We start from the raw sequence: 16,875 nt of genomic DNA on the forward strand, positions 1-16,875 counted from the left end.
GGAACATGTCGGCAGGCCACCATCCTTGCCAATCTGGTTCTGATGGGCATCCGAAGAATAGTATTTCAGATTTGTCCGAGTTGCACTTAAGGCTGTTGTGTGAAAACCAGCTAAAAACAGCCCCAAGGCACTCACGGATCCTTTCTCCATCGAACTCTTCGCTCTTGCGACAGGTGAAAAGGAGCTGAGTGTCGTCAGCATAAGAGACGATCCGGGCCCCATAGGACTCCGCCAATGTCGCCAGAGGGGTCATAAGGATGTTAAATAGAGTGGGGCTCAAAATAGAGCCCTGAGGCACTCCGACTCCCAATGGCGGCATCTCGGCGGATCCGGGTGGGACCCAGACCGTCTGGCGGCGGTTGGCCAGAAAGGAAGAAAACCAGTTGAGCACCGTCCCCCCTAGCCCGATGTCACGGAGCCTGGTGAGGAGATCCTCATGGGGGACGGTGTCAAACGCCGCCGACAGGTCTAGCATAACTAACATCACCCTGCCTCCCATGTCCAGCACCTCTTTTACGATCTCCGAGACTTCCAGGAGCGCCGTCTCGGAGCTTAAGTTGGAGCGAAAGCACGATTGGGATTCATGAAGTAAATCATTAGACTCCAGGAAGTTGGAAAGCACGCTGTGCACGTGCTTCTCCAAGATCTTGGTCAGTGCTGGAAGGAGCGAGATTGGCCTGTAGTTGGAGGGTGCCTCTGGGTCAAGATTGGGCTTCTTAATCAGAGGGATGACCATGGCTTGCTTCCAGGTCTGGGGCAGAAAGCCCTCGCTCAGGGATAAATTAAGGATGGGATTGGCTATGGGGTTGATGGCATCTGCCATTTTTGCCAGAAATTTTGCCGGGCACGGATCTAATGGTGAGCCCGACTTAAGGTTCCTCATCAAGGCTAAAGATGTGGCAACCGAGAGAGGAGGAAAATCAAGCAGAGCTGGGCCTGAGGGAGACAGAGAAGCTGTCTCGATCGGCACCGCAGACACATCATCTGGGGCTCTCAGCGGAAATGAAACCTGGATTTGCCTAATTTTGGTGGTAAAGAAATTGGCAATAGTGTTGGCCCAGGTCTCCGCTGGGGCACCCTGAGTGGAGATGGACCGGGGGCTAGTGAATTTGCGCACGATTGAGAAGATCTCCTTGCAGGAATTGGCAGCATCGTCAATCCTTTTGGCAAGATACCGTTTCTTGCTCTGAAGGACTAGTTCATGGTATGACTTCATCATGGTTTTATACCGTTGTTTGGCCTCGGGCTCATACTGGACTCTCCAAGCCCGCTCCGCCACTTTACATTGCCTACGGGCATGGGCTAATTCCTCCGTGAACCAGGGGGCAGAAACCCGTCGAGCAGCGGACCTGGGTGACTGTAAGGGAGCGAGCTCATTTAATCTGGCAAGAAGCCAGGATTGCAGGCTCTCCAGATCTTTCTCCAGGTCCCCAGTACAAGCCACAGGGTGATCAACCAGAGCATGTGTGAGCATATCTGGGGTCACCCGATGAAGTGCCCTGTAACTGCTGCCCTGCTGTCTCGTGGCGCTAGCCGGGGAAGCCAAGATAGAAGGTATTTCAAAATGGGCAAGGAAATGGTCAGACCAGACGATTGGCAGAAGTGTTACATTCATGATAGGTATGGTGGAAAAAACCTGATCAAGTGTATGGCCTTTATCGTGGGTCGGACCAGAGAGATAGGGGGAAAGACCCAGGGTGGATGCGAGATCTAGCAGTTTGATGGCATTTTGGTCATTGTGGTCGTCCATATGGAAATCAAAATCTCCCGCAAGTAAGCATTGCTCCGATCTCAGGACAAGGACCGACATGACCTGTTGGAGATCATCAAGGAAGGAACCCACTGGGCCCGGAGATCTGTAGACGATCAGGCCCTTCAGTGCTTGTTGCGGCGATAGGGAGATGGTAAAAGCTAATGAGTCAGCCCCTTCGATAGTGTGAGTATGCGTGACCGTGCACGAAAGAGAGTTCTTCACAACCAAGGCAACTCCACCTGATTTTCATTATGAAAAAAGATACCTCCATTTCTTAGTGCTGTAAATGTTGCAGAATATTTGTGAAATACAGCTATCATGCTGCTTTGCTTCTGGAGCTCCTACTGCGCCACTAAATTTCTACTAGTGGAAGCTGCTCTCATATTACTCTTCCAGGGGTGTGGAATTTAATAAAATATCTACCTGTCCATGGTGCAGAATGCTTCATAAATCTACTTCTCCTGTAACACAATCCACTTGTCTCTTTGGTGCCATGTAGCACGACGATAAATTATGGCCTCAATCTCATTATATAAGAGCTCCGATACAACCTCTCTGATTATGCCAGGGATCATACCATAGTAGTGTTTGAATACTTGCAATCCCCTTATGTTGCCATGTTTCCGTAGATCTACATACTGGGGCTGAAGGTAGTGGTAAGCAATAGTTTCAGGAATGGATGCTCTGGCTCTCACCTATGGGCGAAAAGGCAGTCACTAGAGAACTGGCGAAACTTGGGCTTCATAGAGCGGGCGACTTTTTTCAGGATGGTATCGCCAAAACCTGGGGTCAGGTGCAAGGAGGCAGCAAGGAGACCCCTATGTTGCAACGCTTTCAATTTCATAGAACGTGAAGTGCACTCATGGAGCTGCTAGGCCCAGACATGGCGGAGCCTCCGGACATCCCCGAATTGACACATATTATCAAGGCTAAGGAGCCCCGGAAGCAACTCACAAATTTGTATAGGGTAGCCAGGGTGCACGGAGAACACCAGCCTATGAAAGCGAGACTTGCGTGGCAGAGAGATCTGGACACTGCGCTAGATGACGCCACATGGCGGTACTGCTGTGAGAGTACGAAGCGGATATCGCTCAATGGCCGGCACAGTTTGATTCACTTTAAGTTCCTACAGAGGGTGTATTACACACCGGAGAGACTCCAAAGATACGGACTACGACACACGGCAGAACGTGAACGATGTCACTCCGCAAATGCGGACTTCATGCACTTGGCGTGGCACTGCCCGGACATCCAGTCCTACTGGTGTGACATCTTCTCGGAAAGGAGCAAAATCTTGGAGGTGGATATGCCCCCGGAACCGGGATTGGTGCTCATAGGGAATTCCAAACGACTCCCGACCGCGATTCGCAGACTTGCGGATATGGGAATGCTAATGGCTAAGAGAGTAGTGGCATACTGCTGGATGAGAGGTCCGCTCCCCACCAAAGCTAGATGGGCGCGAGATATGCTCTACTGTAGCACCCAGGTGGAACACTATAGTGAATTGCTGCCCCCCCAGAACCGCCCTAAGAACTTTTGGACGCTATACCGCACTTACTTTGACGGTGGGGCGCAGGAGGAATCTGACACTCCGGAGCAGCACGGTACAGAAATGACACTACGAACCCAGACGGTGACGCAGAATGACGAGGGGCCTGGCTAGATGGATGGGATAGCTACGCAGACTCTCTGATTATCCTTAGCTGGTAGCTGGTAGTGCTAGAGCGCATTTGGAGCGGATTAGGGGACAGGATGGACGGGGCATTCTTAGCATGCACAGTGAGGGCAAGGAGGGAGGGGCGGGAGAGGGCAGGATCAATAGTTGAGTAGGAATTCAGTATAAGTCAAGTTTTGTTGATAACACTTTGGGTGCTAATCCAGGCAGTAGCTCTGGGGGAGGGGTTGGCGGGATCGAACAGTTGGGGTTGGTGAAAAAAGGAAAAACACGCACGAAACTGAGGTCTGGTTGCTTTTTTGATAATGAATCTGTTGCATCCGCTAGCGCATTGGAGGAACACGCCGTCGGACCTCTGGGTTGTTGGCTGATGGGTCGTGTATGCAAGAGCAAGTTGTTTACTCGTAAACGTACATTTCGGCCGGCCCTTGAGGTTGTAGGCCTGGTAATGCATATTTGAAGTGTGTGGAAATAAAATAAAATAAAAAATAGTTTCAGGGTTGGAATGCCCTATACTATATAAGGCTACATGTAATGCTCCCAAAATGCAAATATTTGCAGAAGCTTGATTGATGATTATTTGCCTTTCAAATAACATTATCACAAAAAAATGCAACTAAGAAAAAAACATTTTGCTAAACTACTGTGAAATGTTAGGTACCATTTCTTTGAAGCATCATTTAGGCCAATGTGTTGATATATGCTAGTATTTCCCAAAAATATTCATAATGGAAAAATCAGTATATCCAGTTTCAACAAGATTATGAGAAACATGAAAATAACAAGCAGTGGTAAAGTTAATAGGTCTGACATTGGTGGTCAGTCTTTTGGTTTTGTCATTGCATGTTTTGTTTTGACACAGCTTTTGAAAAATGTATTCTTGTGGGAGCTGCTGGGCCTTCACTATTGTAACAAACATTTGCAAAAAGCAACAAGAAAAATGGGTACTCAAAGCACACATTGTCATAGTAAGCCCTGGCACTGAACAAAACTACTTTGTGTGCTGATATGCTCCTTCTGAAAGAGCAGATTGCGATCAGTCACAGTGAAGTCAGCCAATACATGGATAGAGAGAATGAGAATTTTGGTAGAAAGAAAAGGTCTTGGTTAATGTCAGACTTAATTAGGGGCCCTATTCTTAAAAAGTCACAAAAGTGCACACATGGTGTATGTCTTTCCATTAGTGCAGATTTACTTATTTCATGAATTCACAAAAGTAGATCAGGAAATCATACTCCCAGAAAATATTTGTGGACTGTACTTTAGCATGAACAAATGTGCATGTATAGATTTGCTCATGCAAAAATCTGTAGAGCGTTCACAAATTCACGTTCTCTCCAACCACTTTCTCCCAATCCTGGTCAGGAATAAATTTCCAACCTTTCTCAGAATGGTAAAAGATTAGAGAAATGCTGGCCAAAAACATTCAAGTTAGTAGGTTTGCAAAGGCTCAAAATGGCATTTCAACCTTGGAACAATGGCTTATCACTATTCCCAGCCTCAGTATGTAGATCTGCAGAAACTATAGTCTATAGTATTATCCCTGGAATAATCACAGAGGATATAGTCTAATATCAGCGCTCTTAAATAATGAGATTGCAGCCATAATTTGTCGCCGAATTACATGGCACCAAAGGGACAAGTAGATATTTTATTAAATTCCACACCCCTTGAATTATACGCTATCTTTGAATCAAAACGCTGGTAAGTAACACCTACGACAGTTGGCAGACTTCTTTGCTGCTCCTCAGCACATCAGATAAGTTACCTGGATCTCCACAGGGGATCTAGGTTTTTATGTTTTAAACTGATCTGTAGATGTTTTGATAGTACCTTTTCCCCCCTTCACTACTACCCTCCCCTCCTGGGAGCCACGCCACAAGTGCATATGGCCCAGACCCCAATACCTTTCCCACGCCGGACCGCTTTATGGAGGACTCCCACAGGGATTAGGATCTTGACATGGAACACTCTAGGTTCTGGCACCCTACTCCTGCCCCGTCCAACCCTGCCGGGGTACATGTGACCCTGAGGACCTACAGCATCCCTGCCCCTCAGAATGGCTACAGGTGGCAAAAGTGGTCGCCTATGTGGCCGATAGGCTCAGGAAGCATTGGATAAGGAAGTCAGCAACAACTAAAGGGTGGAATGTCCACATCAGTCTCTGAACAGCGAGGTGAGTCTTACTCTGGAGCTAGTCTCAAAAATGGCTACCTTTCTGGTAAAGTACATCCATGACCTGAAGATGGATATAAACAGCTCATGGCATTCCTTCCAGGATAATCTCTTGGATGTCACAGGGCCCTTAACAAAGATTCTCAATATGGTAGAGGAAGCTAAAGCATCAGGGTCTCTCATACCTCCTGGTGTCCTCTTGGGCTGGACCCAATGGGCTATCATCCTGCTAGGTAATACGAACTACGCACTGTCCACCGAGTGTCACAAGTTTTTCCTTATCAAGGTGGACCCTAAGCTTGGGGATCTTGCTACTTCTGAAGCAGGGGTGGTGGCACAAGTTGGTCTGTTCGGTGACTTGTTTATAAAGGAACTGGGGATGTTTGTTGCTACCTTCAACCACCTTGGCAAAGCCAAGGGCACTATTAAATAGATCTTTAACCCAAAGGTTTTCACTGTGCCCAGCCATGGCAGGGGTGCAATCAGCCGGCCATCTCGCCTCCCAGTTGTCTTCCCACCCCCAAACCTCAGGGGTCACGGCTCTAGAAGAGGGCAATGGTAAGACACAACGAGATTCAGAGGCTTCTTCCCCACCAGACGATGGCCACGTCAACATGGGTAAACAGGAGACCCAAGAAGGCATAAAATACATGAACAACTGACGGCAGGTCTTACCCTTTCTTCCCACATAAGAGCTGGGGGTAAGCTAGCCCAAGCGAGCCCAATTTGTGCACAACTAGCGTGCGCTCACATCAGTCGCCTGGGTGCTACAAACAATTCAGGGCTTCCAGATAGAGTTCTACGGCTCCTCGTTCCAGCCACTCCCATCAACTTCTCTGAACACAGCACCTCACTTATAGATCAGGAAGTCTCTGACCAACTTGTGAAAGGAGCCACCTCCCCATCAGTCTTACATCATGGGCTCGCCTTTGCAACCTTTTCCTGGTAGAGGAACAGGACGGGCCAACACCCCATCATCAATCTCAAGGAGTGCAACGAGTGACCGGTATTCCACCACTTGAAGATGGAGGGTGAACACTTCTTCTGGGATCTACTTCATCCTCAGGACTAGCTGGCACGGCTGGACCTCAAGGATGCTTACCTCTCAAACTTCATCTATGGTCCTCAATGCAGAGTCCCCAGTTCCAGAGGAAACACCTAGGGCTAGATGTAGGTGAATAGTATTTACCGATTCTAAAATACTGAATTTTACCGATTCGGTATTTTAGAATCGGTAAATGCTATGTAGCAAAAATTCAGTAAAAATTACTGAATCGGTAAGATTCAGTATTTACCGAATCGGTATTTACCGATTCGGTAATTGCCATTCATTCCTATGGGCCTATGGGCCTGGAGGCCCATAGGAATGAATGGCAATTACCGAATCAGTAAATACAGATTCAGTAAAATGGGGAAAGAGTCAAGGGTGGCAGGGTGTCACATTGACATCCTGTTGCACCTCTGAATAGGGCTTGTATGCACATGTGGCACACATGTATGTCTGCCACATGGCACTGGTGTAAATGCACAGATTTGCATTTACAGAGCTATTCGTTATTTACCACCAACTAATAGTTGGTGGTAAATAACGAATCCTTAAAGCACAGAATCACTCTTCAAAGTGCTTCCTACATGTCATTTACAGATTCGGTAAATACTGAATTGGTAAATACCGATTCGGTATTTACCGAATCTGTAAATTGCCACCTGCATCAGAAAAGCCCATTACCGGTCGGTAACGGCCGAAATTCGTTAATTTCGGCCGTTACCGACCGGTAATAGCCTTCCTACATCTGGCCCAAAGTGTTCAAATTCATGATTCTGCCTTTCAGCATGTTGTCAGCATCCTGGTGATTCACCGAAGTGTTCAAACCAATAATGGAACACTTGAGGGCCAGAGGCGTCCAACTCAACCCATTTCATGGACATCCTCCAATGCCAGAGGAGGCTATCGGGACTCATCCAGTATGCAGTCTTTCTCCTAGAATCCCTGGGCTTTGTAATAAACTGCAAGAAATACAATCTAGTGCCTACCCAGAGGCTGACATATCTCCGATTTATCGACTCTAAGGAAAACACCCAGTCTACAATCGAGGAAGATGGCAAAGATCAGGCAGATGCTATGCAAAACTATCAAAATCGACATCCTCCACCATACATAGAGAGTGGCTGGCCTCCTCTCACCATCCACTCAGGCCCTATCACCAGGGGCGTTACACTATCGAGCCCAACAACGGCTGGAGGCTTTCCACCTCAGAAGGGCCCTCATGCACGTGGAATAAGCATCCCTCTTGCCACTAATGCATCTAATCCTTGACCTCTGAAAGGATTAAATTCATTGGTCGCTGACTCACATGGAATACTGAAAGAGGAGACCCATCGTCGGCTCAAGCCCGGATCTGATTATCGAGTCAGGCATCAGCAGGATGGGGTTGGGGTGCATGCTATGGGGAATTACCCACAGGAGGAGGTTGGTCATCTCAAGAACATAAACTCCCCAAAAACTGCTTAGTACCTTTACAGTTTGATGCTGGACCAAGGACAAGGTCCAATGCTATGTGCTCCTGAAAATGGACAATGAGTCAGCGCTGCGCTATGTTTATCACCAGGAGGGCAAGATCTAAAGCCTTCTCGGACCTGGCCATGGACTTTGAGGACTTCTGTCTTGACCACAGGCTATCAGTGACAGCAGAACATCTTCCAGGTTCCTCAAATCTATGTATGTGTTCAAAAGGGAGGTCCCATTAATTTAGATAGATGCTGTGACAAATTCAGAGCTCTTCTGCCAAAAATTGCTTCACTTGTCAATATATTTGCAATACTTCTGCTCTACCATAGGTCAACTTCTGGTTAAAAGTAACCTGGTCAACATTTTAGATTCTCTATACATTTTAGCATAGACATTGCAGACTGAAATACAAGGAAAACACAGTATACATACTAACTCCTGACACCAGCAATCAACAGTTATAAGAGCATAATGTACCACAACGTTTATAAAACCAGACCATTCCCTGGCTAACCGAGACCTTCTCTGGGTACCAGGACACTAATCGAGGACTACTGAAAACACACAAAAATATGTGCATTTTTAGTTTACATTATTTCCTCACTACACAATCACCACCACTTGATAAAACAGTCAATAGTCAAGGCAACTGTTGTAGGATTCAGACCAAACTGTAAACGTGAGGAGTTAGCAATATCAACTCCAGCAATCCTTTGTTAATGTCACGGATAAAGCGATGGCTCAGTAATAATCTGAAAACGTTTTTAGGTGTGTTATTTGTTCCATGTTGCACCATATGTGACTAGACACTAGCGAGTAAGGGGATGTTTAAAGTATATGCAACTCACTATATATGTGGGTGTCTCGAGTGCTTTGTAAAATTGCAGGGATAGGACGGTATCATGTGTCGGAATGAGTTAAGTCTGAAAGGTGTCATCTGTGTCCTGCCTGTGACATGAAACCTGCTCAGAGGAATAATTAGTGTTTATACTAGGACAATTCAATCAGGTCTTTATGCACAGAACTAATACTAAACTATTAAACAACTGACAGCCTAGCTAAGAAGTGCAGACAGTTCAACGTAAAAGAATATCAACCAGAACGGCAACCATGGTGACACTGAATGAACAGAAGCAAAAAGAGCAGATATTGTGCCAAATAAAAACAGCCAGAACTGCAGGTACTGTAACAGAGAAAGAATAGGAGCCATGTTAACATGTTGGCAAGTGGACAAGTAACTCAGCTCCACTGTAATTTGAATCAGCAATCTGCAGGTTAGGGAGACCCCCTGAAGCAGAGACCTATAAGTAGGGCCACTGGAATTAAGCATTTCTGTAGTCACGGTGTTTCTGCCCAATTATAGATTTGCCATATTCATCAAATGCTGTATAATTACATATTTTAACAACAAAAAAATGTTTTCAGCATTAATGGATCGAACCTTCCTTGAAATACAGTGAAATGTGTTCCCGCAAGGCCATTTGTAAAGGTTGACTGATCATCCTACAACTGCCGATTGCTATACTTGGGTGTTAAATTGGTACCGATTAGGTGAAATCTTTGCCCAGTGTCAACATGTGTAAAAACAACAAAATAATTAATACTTTCACAAAATGTGCAGCATTAAGCTGATTATTCCGTCATTTTGCATAATTTAGTCATCCCTACAGCATAAACTGGTCCTCAACTAGCACAAATATCAGTTGTCTGTTACCCAGACTTACTGAACAATACACACAAAGTATTGGAATAATCGACGCATGGTGGTTTCTCATTATTCACTGGGTGGCTTTATCAATATTTGCTTCTTTGTGGATCATAATTAAGGCTACCTGTTTTCTGTTTTGACTGATTTTTACAGATAAATACAGCCAGAATACATTCATTTTCTGGTCTACATTTATTTTTAAATGTGGATAAGAACAGAAATTGGGTTGCTTTTTTTGAGTAATTCAAAATACTGTCTGCCATGACTCCCAGGCCAATAGATGTTTGGATTGATAGATAAGGGAGTTAAAAAAAAAAAAAAAGAAAGAAACTTTAGTAAAGAGGCTTTAACAGCAGTAGATATGCAAAAGAGTGATACAGAAATTTGCAGATTTTCATATAGGTGCACTGATTTTTCTTCTGTGAGTGTTCACAACACTGAAACCTGGCAGACATTCAAGCATGAGCGCATATTTATCGGTTAAAATAAATATGGAAATATACTTTTTCAGTTAAATTTTTCCACAAAACCAAAAATAAATATGGATAAATACAGATAAAATTAGCAAAAAATAGATCTGGATGAATACAGGCAGAAATGGCAAAATAAACAAGATACCATAAAACCGGGAGCCCTAATCATAATGTGCTCCGTGGAAGATCTCTATCTTATCTGTGAGCAGGATATGCGATTGTTTTGACAAAGCCAGCACTAGCACATATGGGTTGCAGCTTAACGCATCCTCCACAGCCTTGCTGCTCAGCCAGTGTAGGAGGTCATATAGGATGTAGAGAGTATTTGTAGGATTGAGTGTCAGTTGGAGATATGGGCTGAGCAGCATTCGCTCCTGGTGGGGCTTTACCTGTTTTACCTTATTTACTTGTAACCTGATCTGAACTTACATAAACCTACATCTTTTCTACACTACGGCCTTAGAAGTTTGATTACAACAATATTCTCTTAGTAAGGGAGCAACACATTGTTGAAAAGTCTTTTCACCTCACAGAAATACGTTCAGCCAGTCCTGTTTACTCAACAGAAACAGCGTTCTGTGGCCCATAGACCAACTCTTGAGAAATGGGAACTACAAGTAGTAGTATTTTCCTTGTTGTAGGTTAAAAATCCATGCCCAAGTAATGTCAACTTCGATTAGGCCAATTGCGGTTAACACAGTCCACCTGAATAGGCTACGGGGCTCACATAAGCAGTGGCCTTCTCTTGGCTACTTCCCATGTTTCTTAGTGGACTGTCATTACGCGACCGACAGCCCCTCCTGTCATCGTGTTCTGTGACATCACGACATTTCAAAATAACATTGGCAACAGATAAATAGGCTTCCCTGAGCTTAGATCAGAATTGCGATATCTAGAGGAAACGTTGTGACGACAAAGGTCAGCGACTGGGGAGAAAGCATAGCCTAAGGAAGCTGTTAACCCTTATTAATGGACCGGAGCAGTGCCTGGGGAAATCTCTGGTTAAGTGAGGAAACGCTTATACATGGTCATGTCCGATCTCTATAAACCGCTCAGCCTGAACATACTTCGGGATGGGACAACATCAAACAACTCATGGAAAACCAACAACTCACACCCACCTGCTGGCCGCTTCCGTGGACGGTGCTGGATCCGGGTCTTGTGCTGATGAGGAGGATACGATTAAAGGTTCAGCTCGACAAGTACAGCTCAGCTCAGCAGTGGTTGGCCGAAGTCTAGTCCTCCCCGATGACGTAGGTAAAAAGGGGCAGAACCTGGCTGCCACGTACAGACCGGCAAACCAATAACAGAGAGCTATAAAAAGAGAAAGAGGACAAAGTGGTGTGTCTCTTCCTGTTCAAAGGCCAAAGTAAGGCGTTGGCGTAGTCCTTCTTTTATGTCTATGGCGCACCTTTATAGTTTCTGTCCTCGGGGATCTGCATGACGTCCTATCCTCTGCGGGGTTTTCCCATCCCCAGCAGGAGCTGCATTGGGAGACGTCACCAGGGGGAGAGGGTGACGTAGGTGCGCCACTCGTCCGGAATTGATCTTTTTTTGCAGATTTATATAGCGCGAACTCGAACCGAAGCGAAGGTATTGGTAGTGGTTTCCATGAGCACCAGTTACGCTAGACAAGGACACATTCATTTTTTTCTGGTAGGCACGGGGAGATTAAGTGATTTGCTCAGTTTCACAGGATGTAGAGTCGACCCCTAAGCTCGAACCGTGGTTTTCCCAGCTCCAAAGACGGCAGCAGTTTAGCCTTCAGACCACTTCCTCTCCCCAGCCTAAAGGCCCATGGGAGTCGTCGTGCTTTCAAGGCCACCGCCAAATTATGTTAGAATGTAAAGAATGTGTTAAAATTGTAGCATATTTCGGAGATTCCTGCTAAGCATGTTTGACGTAGGAAAGCAATTGCTATTCAACAGGAATGGAAATCAAGAACTGGATATTGTAGCACATGAACACGCTGGGCAGAGTTTAAGAAAGTTGCTAGGAGAGGTTAAAAATCGGATGTAAAGAAGTTAAAATACTTTTTGTCAAGTATGCGTTTGGATGACTCGTGAACTACTCAAGTAGCCATCGATATGTTTACGTACACTCTCTGAGTGTTCATTATGATTAAATCTGTATTGCCTTTGAGCCATTAGAAGATTTATTACATTCTTTATATTTGTGTATCTTTTTTTCACAATTTCCTATATAAAAACATAATATCCATGATTCTTTACATAACAGGGATTATAATTATTCAGACCCCCCAGGATATTGCGGCATAGATTTGCAAATTTAGCGGCACAAAAATGGAAATTTAGCGGCATTATTGCGGCACTTTATTTTTCTCTGAATTATTACTTTTCAGCATTAAATCAATGTAAACTGATTTTGCAAGTATTCCACTGTGTAACAGGCAAGTGTCTGCGATTCTACGGAAGCACAGCTCCAATCTGCAGAAGGGGCCTTATTTCCCCCTGGGGTTTTCTAGCACCCATGTATGCACCCCTGCAGGGGCAGCACTGCCTCCAGACTTGTCCATTTTAAAAACAGTGATTTCTATCAACCTTTTTAACATTGAAAATATATTGATAATACAAATATGACCCATGCAGGAAGTCCTGCTTTGCTCCTAGAGCGCTTTACCAGAAAGTAATGCAGCAAATTAAGTGTGGGAATTTAAGATACAGTTTGTGAGTGGACAAAGGCAAGAAAAATCATTAAAAAAACTATCGTCTTTTCTGAAACCCAATGTTCTAAAAGGGGCCTTAAAATATCCCCAGCAGTTCTGAAGTTCGGTTGCTGGGTAAATAGCTGCCAAGGTTTCAGATTGCTTGTGTGTGACATTTTAATAAATTCAGTGTAAATATGAGTGACACTCAACGACTTTGAGTGACACTTTCTCCTGAACAAAATAAAGCAATGAAGTCTAGGTAAATAGCTGAATATCATAAATTACCCCCATTAGAGCAATTAGAAACTTTAAGAATATTTCGAAAGTGCAGCAAAGTACCGGAAATTGGAGGACACTATCTTAGTGCCTTTGTAACCTGATTTACGTCCTTTGCAGCAGGAATAATCCTCTGCCCTTTTTTATCATGACAAAGTGCTGATCTTGCAACAGAAGTAGCATTATTCATCAGTTAACTTGGCATTTTTTATTGTTGCTTGAAAACTCCTGGATACTAAAGGAATTCAGCACCGTGCTGCATAAGTTCCACAAGCAAACAAAAGGATCTCTGTGAGAAAAACAATACATCACAGTTATCCTCATAAAATATGGTTTTGCGAATATGCGCGCTACGTGTGATCACAATTACCACAGACCATGATGGTGAACCTACAATTTTAAGTTCCCCCTTAGGCTTCGCAATCTATCCTCACCCTGTCCCCTAACTTCACTACCTTCCGGTCCTTAGTTTTTTACCCCAAAGATTTGCACTCGTCTCTGAGTAACTATCCTTGTGAGGAAACGGCTCCAAAAAAACTCGAGTCTCAGCTACCCAGTCAATGGTTAATTTACAATTGGATCAATTAGCGTTTCTCTGTATGGTTCTAACACCTCTCCTCCCCCCCCTCCCACCTAAAGACTGTCCCGGCTGGTGAGAGGAGCTCATCATATTGGCACCACTTTCCTGAGAGCCATGCTGTGTGCCTTTTAAAGACACTCAGCACCTGCTGTCAGACTCACTATTACCAGACACAAACCCCGGTGTCCAGGTGTCCCAGCCCCCTCCCCCCTCACACACAGCAGGGTTACAGCATATGTCGTGGTCAGGAAGGATGGGCCGTCTTGCCATGCTCCTATATTTGAACACTAGCGCTCGGTGTCAGCAGCAATTCCTGGGGGCCTGGGCGGCAGGAAATTGATAACATCCTGCCGCAGCCTGAGCCGACCAACGCTCTCTCTGAGTCTCTGGCATCATGCGAGCAAAAGTCCTGTTCATGTAGAACTGACTGCAGCAAGGCGCCAGTAGGCGAAGTTAAGGGGCGCATTTGCACATCAAAGCCACGTAGGCTAAATGCTTCGATCTTGCTGAAGGAAGGGGTACTGGACGGCTGAATGGCGGCACGTAGTGACGTGTGCGCGCACAGCCATTAAAAGGGTATTGTTTTACTAACGCTTTTCTGTAAATATCGCGGCAATAATTGTAAATATTGCGGGCATCGCGCTAGTCAGCTGATTTCACAATTTTTTTGTGAATCGCGAAATGCTGGAGGGTCTGATTATTTAATCATCCGAATAAAGCACATTATACAATCTCTACAAAACTCGTTTAGTACTGCAAACTCCCATTCATAACTATCACACTCACACAAACACACACACACATACATGCTCAAAACGAACAGCCATGTGTGTCCCCCCCTAGAATCTTCCACAACTTTTGCTTTTTAGCCATAAGACTCAAAAGTAGGTGAACTCACTTTTCGGTGGAATAAATTATTGCTGAATACTGTTGTGTTGGCAAGAGTCAACGTTGAGCATGTGAAAACAGGCCTTTTGGTTGAGTAATAAAAGGAGGCCACATCGTGATGTTTCTGCCTTGCGTACTCGTCTCTCTCTGCCATTGTATATTTATTATCCCTCCCCACTCATCATGGTCCGTACCATTGTGGCTGGACGAGTAGGGGCCGGAATCCGAACACCCCTCACAACTCTGTTGGAGCAAGGTTTCGTGGAAAAGAGACTTGCTCGGATGCAATCCACTCGTTAACTCACTAACAAATTTATTAATCATGTTTTGTGAATAATACGCACCACATGAATACGTAGGTTAGTGAAGCTTGCTTATGTGATAACAATGAAGACGGGCTAATACCGCTTTAAACGGGGAACTGCTGTGCGCATGCGTCAACTGCATTTACGTAGTATGACTTATTAATGCTTAGAGGGAAATTCTGGCGCATGAGCAGAAGACACTAAAGTGAAGTCTTGAACACTCGCGTGCATGACATCTGCCTGTTTGAACTAAATCGAGTGGTTTTACTAATAGTAATGCGGGGAAAAGTGTTAATAAGTAAAGGGAAGTAGAGGTGGGTGGTATACAGTGCGACCACTTTATTTTTGGAATTAATATTTGTCTTTCTGACTTCATCACTAGTGCGTATTTGGGCCTCTCTCGTATAACTGGATTAAGTTGAGTGACGCAAAATCCGCGCATGCCCACTGAGTGAAGCCATGAAGGTCATGACTGTGCATTTTGAAAGAGAGCCAAGATTGATTATTGCAGCATGAGAACGGAAGGTGAAGAGTTCAACGAAGAAGACTCTTATTCAGAATGTTATCAAAATGTTTCAAAGTGAATTTAGAAACATATGAGAACTACATTTATGAATAAAAATTAAGGGGATGGGTTTGGGAACAATAGTTGAACTGATTTTAATGACCTGTAAGCATGGCGTGACAGAGCTTTCCCCCTTGCCTGACCAATCAGATTTCGTATTTTTACGATATTGAAACATTAGTGGGTGGAATATTCAGGACAAAAGGTATGATTAATATAGCCTTAGAGAGAGAGAGATTGACAGATCCTGCTGCTGGGAGAGATGCTGATGAAGAGCCTTATGCAGAATCTGAAGCAGAACTTTCTATCCTAATTAAATTGGGTTAGATCAGAAGATCGCAGAAGAATCTCGAGGAGGAAGAGAGTGGGTGTGGCGCAATCACTGGTATTCTAGAGAGGTCAACTATCCTGTCCTGAATTCTGTCCTGGAGTCTTTGCCTCCTGCCCTATCCCAGGGGACCCTCACCCGCCCTTTGGCCAGGGGGTTGGTCTTTCACACCATCCTTGGTAACTATATTTTCTTGTTATTTGTTGATGTCCTTTTCTCTATTTCCTCTCCCTTTCTAAGCATTGATTATTGTATGAGTCTGAAGTATATGCTTGGCGTTAATGAATTGAATTTTCTCTCCTATGAATGATGGTGACCACTGTATTTTGGAATGGTTCACATTGCCTTAATTTTAGATGAATATTTAAAACTTTCCTGAGTCTGTGGTTATTTACATTAAGTAAAAGAACAGTTTGTTATTTGGATGCTGACCCCATGAACATTGAGGTGAGGGGTTTCTGGACATTGTGAACCACAAACGGCTGGCCATATAGATACAAATCAAAATGGCGGCACCCCCAGTATACCCCAATTGCTTCTTTCTCTATGTGGGAGTAGCGTTGTTCAGTGTCCGTCAGTGCTCGCTCTGGCATAGGCCACCGGTGCCCATTCCCAGTTGTTCGGCCTCTGTGATAGCACAGCACCAAGGCCGGTGGGACTGGCATCTACAGATAACTCAGATTCTTTTTTCGGGTCGAAATAGACTAATGTTGTGTCCGCCGACAGTACCCATTTCTTGGCCTGTAACGCTACTTCTTGGTCTGGTACCCAACTCCAGGCAGTGCTTGCCTTAGTCAGTTCTCTCAAAGGACCAGTGAGGTCGGTGATGTTCCGAATGAAGCGTCCACAGTAGGAGGCCATGCTGAGGAAGCGCTGCACACCTGTCCCCGTGGTGGGAGCTAGGGCAGCTTGGATGTCCTGGACCTATGCAGGATCTGGTTGTACCCCTTCCTGGGAGAACCGGTATCCAAA

At 44.9% G+C, this 16,875-nt stretch overlaps 1 protein-coding gene across 1 annotated transcript in view; it reads right to left on the reverse strand.

The window, feature by feature from the left end:
* The window catches only part of SEC23B (SEC23 homolog B, COPII component), an 89,717-nt gene extending 78,165 nt beyond the window's left edge, over window positions 1-11,552 (reverse strand). Inside the window, exon 1 of the mRNA XM_086926912.1 lies at window positions 11,415-11,552. The gene's annotated coding sequence lies outside the window, so the exon portion shown is untranslated. The remainder of the gene's footprint in view (window positions 1-11,414) is intronic.
* Between the last annotated feature and the right edge of the window lie 5,323 nt (window positions 11,553-16,875).

This window comes from Lissotriton vulgaris, chromosome 6 (genome assembly GCF_964263255.1).
Source record: "Lissotriton vulgaris chromosome 6, aLisVul1.2, whole genome shotgun sequence".
Lineage (NCBI taxonomy): Eukaryota > Metazoa > Chordata > Amphibia > Caudata > Salamandridae > Lissotriton > Lissotriton vulgaris.